This window comes from Anastrepha ludens, chromosome 3 (assembly GCF_028408465.1).
Source record: "Anastrepha ludens isolate Willacy chromosome 3, idAnaLude1.1, whole genome shotgun sequence".
In the NCBI taxonomy this organism is placed as follows: Eukaryota; Metazoa; Arthropoda; class Insecta; order Diptera; family Tephritidae; genus Anastrepha; species Anastrepha ludens.
In genome coordinates this window covers 72,247,014-72,252,366 of record NC_071499.1, presented here as the reverse complement: position 1 = coordinate 72,252,366, position 5,353 = coordinate 72,247,014, and positions in this window count along the sequence as shown.

Here is a 5,353-nt window from a genome sequence, read left to right as displayed (position 1 = left end):
CCGCCAATTGGACAAGTCCCCAAGTGAGGCCAAGTCTTTTTCCACCAGGTCCAACACAGAGAACGCTTTCCACTTCGCTGGTACCGCATCGAATAGAACCGGAGCGTTTTTTATCCATTCAGTCGCCATGACCAGTGGAGCCGCTGGATCTTTGTTCGTTGCACTATGTCTATGTCTAGGTGACCGCCGTAACCGAATGGGCTGGTGCTTGACTACCATTCGGAATTCGGAGAACGTAGGTTCGAATCTTCGTGAAACACCAAAATGAAGAAAAAGTTGTTTAAAATAGCGGCGTATTTCTGCCAGAAAAAGCTTCTCATAAAAAAAATATGTGCTGTTCGGAGTCGGCTGGAAACTGTAGGTCCCTCCATTTGTGAAAAGTATCAAGACGCATGCCACAAATAGGAGGAGGAGCTCGGCCAAACAGCCAAAAAGGTTGTAAGCGCCAATACGAGTATATATGTACATACATATAATATATACATATCTATGTCGCCGTTAACGTCATACAGTTTATTGTTCCAGCTCCTGCGATTCTCGCCATCGCCAAGGTGCAACTGTCCGAAAACCTTCCGCAGAATCTTTCTCTCAAACACTCCAAAGGACGCCTCATCGGTTATTGCCATCGTCCAAACTTCTGCACCAAATAATAGGACGGACATGATGAGAACATTATAAAGTGTTAGTTTTGTTCACCGAAAGCGGAGCTTACTACTCATTTGCCTGATTAGTTCAAAGTAGCACTTGTTGGCAAGAAAGATTCTCCATAAGAGATTTTCCTTGGGTTTCAAGGTTTTCTGATTATTATAGTCACTAATGCCGGTTCCTTAATCAACGAAGTCTTTTACTACTTCAATATTGCAACTGTCAACAATGATAGGAGGTACTTCGATTTGTTCTCGTTTATCACCCGACACATTCGCTTTGCTTTTTTATTCAGTTTGGAAAAGGCAGATTTAACAGCGCGGTTGCTATAGCAGGTGGAGTAGAAATTATTATGAGGGATAACTAGTCGGTATACGCAATCCGACGGCTATAGATAATTTTCATTTAATTACGAAGAGATATGTAATTTACTTAGGGAGAAAAGTGATAAGAGTTTTGTTGTGTTGCAAGTAAAAAGTGATTCAATAAGATCGCAGATTCTCTTTCATAAATAAAACACAAAAACATTTGTCGAAATGATTTTTTTTAACCCTATCACTTCGTAGTCTAAGTCATTTATGTATGGAACACAATATCCGTTGAATGCTCATCGTGACTCCTCTGGCAACATAGGATGCGCATGTTAAAATTTTCTATGACTTTTTGGCATAGTTCATTTATTATGTTTATATTCCTTCTTCAGTTCTGAGATCGTCTCGTAGCCCCAGAGGAAGAAGTCCAATGGGGTCGAATCGCAACATCTCTCAAAGCGCTGTGTTGCAAGTGCCAACTTCCTATTGAAAGTATATAAAGTCCCAGCTCATGCCATTTAATACCATCCCCGTTCACCGGTCATTTTCAAAGTATTACGCTCCGATGACCGTGCCAGCCAAAATTCACATCACACGTCACACTCGTTGTGGGTGCATAGTTCCTTTCTGAATGATATTCGAAGTTTCAGTACCACAAATGTGTTTTGCTTGTTAACAAAACCGTTTAGGTAAACATTTGCCGATACACTTCATGCTGGGCGATCATTTTTATATAGTCTATTTTATGCGTTCTTAAACTGAGTATCGCTCCATGACTAAGTTTGCCAAAGCCTGTAGTCCCCATATTAAAAAAAAAAAAAAATAATAATAATACTCAAAGTTAACAAATCACAAATAATTGCTGTCAAAGATCTGCATCATCCTTGAACAACTTTATAGTGCCGTATTTCCATCTCATACATGCTTCTTTAAGAAGGTACTCACTGATTCTGAGCTTGCAACTAGCGAGCGGCAATCCAAATCTCTTCCAGGTATGTGAAAATGGAAGTACGGAAGTTCACTTTCGAGTACGTTCGTCTGCGTTATAATGGAAAGGAGAAGAACCCAAAAAGAATTGTAACTCTTCCGATATTGGCAGTCAACCGGTTTCTAGCCAAGTAGTTACTATACATTCACCTTTTCGCCGGATCCCGCGCCATGTGCGCCTACCTCATTTGGCTTATTTTATTCATCTTCTAAAGGATATAGCCAATTTTGACTTTTGGTGCCTGAAATCGCGACTTCCTTTCAATTGGAACAAATGTTTTCATGTTTGTTTTTTTGTCGATTTAAAAAATTTTTCTATCAAGCTACGGTTTATTAAGTTGTGCCTTAAGCGCGTTAGCGAAATTAAAGACTTTGGAGTAACTTTCGATAACAGATTCGTTTTTGCCAGGTATATCAGCTACATAACATTCAAGTTTTACTCCATACTAGGTTTTGTAAGGCGTAAGACCTCCTCTGCGTTGGAAAGATCAGGTGGAGAAGGACTTGGTTTCACTTGGTGTGTCCAACTGGCGCCGGTTAGCACAAGAAAAAAAAAAAGACATTTTTCTGTTAAACTCGGCTAAAATCGCTTAAGCGGTTATCGCGCCAATCAAGAAGAAGAAGAACTTCCTTAAAAATAATTTTTTACACATCTTGAATACGCCATTTTTATGAGGACACCGGTCTTTCAGTTTGCTACTAATAGGACTCACATTTTTTTTCTTCAATTCGCTCTTCGTTCTTTAGAGTTTAGTGAACCCATGCCGTTGTATCCTTGTCTATTAATCATAAACTTTAAGTATCGTGAAACTCGTTAGCCTATTTTAAGTCGTTCTTTTACTTATAAAATCATATATATGATCATGATTGCCCGTATTTGTTGGAACTAATCAGTTGCAGTGTTCCTCAACGTCCTTTTCGTCCGTGGGGGTTATGTGAGAGTGTTCCACAACGTCGTTCGTTCCGTGGGGGTTATGTGAGAACTAACTATTCTTCTATCGCTTCAATCGCCCGTCTTGTTTGTGACATTTTTGTTATTGCTATCGTCTCTGAATTTTTGAACTTGGAATCGTTTAGGCATAATTTATTATAAGCGTACACTGGTTGGCGTATGTCTTCATCATCGACCTTAACAACTACGCTGTTAGATCTGCCATACGCTAACAAACAAACTGGAGAAAGTACAAAGAGTTGCAGAACTGTGTATAAAGGGTGCAATGCGCACCACTTCCACAGCAGCACTGGGAAAGATGCTTGACCTTTCCCCAATAGACTTAGTAGCAAAAAGTTCGGCAAAGAAGTCTGCTCTAAGGCTATTGACAGCAGCACAAAAGGTCTTATGGCCACAGCCGAATATGCAGAGGTATAAACGCTAACTCGGACTACGTTATTCCTCAAACTAATTTCAACAGGGAACCTAAGATAGTACTAGAAAAGGATGGATGGCGAAAGGGACGAGAGAACACTCCTCCGAGCTCTCAATAAAATTTTACATTGACAGCAGCTTTAATGACAAAGTCACACAGCATACGACAATGCCGGAACAAGATGCATGAGTTAGGAACTAAGAAACAAGCCACCATCTACTGGGTTCCTGGTCACAGGGGAATTGAAGGATATGAGAGAGTGGATATGCTAACCAAAACAGGCGCTAATCTTCCATTAACTAGCACGGCACGTATACAAATACCTCTCTGCAATCAAGACTAGACATAGATGCAGCAATGATTGGAGAAGCGAAATCTAGGTGGGAAAGAAACAGCTCATGCAGAATCGGGAATATCATCCTACGCAAGCACAACGTCAGGTCTAGAAACTATATTTTATCTCTTCCCAGGAAAGAATGTAAACTTGTAGCAGGTATATTGAGGGGACACTGTCTTACTCCATCGTTGGCGGCCAAACTGTAGCGAAGTCAACGCGAGAGGAACCCTGGAACACCTACTCTGCCACTGCCTGCACTTAGCAGAACACGAATAAACTGCTTAGGTTCTTACTATCTTAGGTACTTAAATTATCCAAACCGCGTATCAAAGAAAAAGTATAAGAACAACTCTCCATACTAACACTTGGTATCACTATGGATCGATTTCTGGTCTATGTGCGATCTAGAGGATCAACCAAGTCTAACCTAACCTAACCTAGATGGGCCTGGGGGTGAACGAGGACAAAACGAAGTACCTCCTGTCATCGAGCAAGAAGTCGTCGCGCTCGTGTATCGGCACCCATGTCACTGTTGACAGTTATAGATTTCGAGGTTGTAATAGACTTCATTTAACTGGGAACAATCAACAACAAAAAGAAGTCTGCCAAAGTAACGTGCGTATAAACAGTCAACACAAGTTAATGTGGATTTGTTAAAGGCCTTAGCAAGAAGGATATATTTTAAAACTCGTTGGGGCGAAATTTATCTCCACCAGCTTCAACAAACAGGCGACACGTGACGCTTATAGAACTATTGCAAAGGAAATGAAAATCAAATCATGTACATACATATATACATACAAATAGATGCAGTTAGATTTATTTCTACACATGAACTTTGCCCATTCCCAAGGTCAACCACAATCAAGTGCCCTTAGACTGGGGCGCAACTGCAAGCTAATATTTCAAAGAAATTTTGACAACACAGGTACATATATATGTGCACCTTTTGATGAATTAAAAAAAAAAGAAATTAAAAGTTAAGTTGATCTGAAAAACATCTGGGTGTGAACTACACAGACGAAAAAGAGCAAAGTTGAGTTAATGTTAAAATCAAAACGAGTCTAACGTTAAGTTTGATCAGGATAGGCAACTCAGCAAAAAATTTCAATGATATATGAAATGAAATCAGGCAAGAGTGAAACAAATTTAAGAATGACACCAGAAACTGAAATGAAATGTGATGTTAAGTGTATACACTATAATTATCGAGAGAAATGAAAAATTCATAGCCTAAAGCGTAATGGCAACTGATTTATCGTGCGACTGCAAATATTTATATATGTACATATGAACCTTCAATGGGCCTACTTACACATACAAATATTTATATATTACTGCTTACTTGTACACATACATGCACATATACATGTAAACATTGGAGGTTGCCTACAGTAAATCATACTAGTATGGAAGCACATCCTTTTGGCACGGCACTGGGCCGCGATGAGTCCCCAGCTTATAAATACAAGGTGGGGCAAAATTAATCATCCAATTTTGTTTTTGAATAACTTTCGTACTAACGCTTTTTTACGCTCCTTTGCTTGTCTGTTTTTATAATGCAGCTGTATAGTTCGCAATTATCAAATATGAGTGACGTACGACACTATTTGCAAAAATGATAAATCCTCGGATAGGGTGATTAATTTTACGTCAGGTTGTCGATATGCACGTAGAGATATCATCACCTGATCAAGCGCCATGTA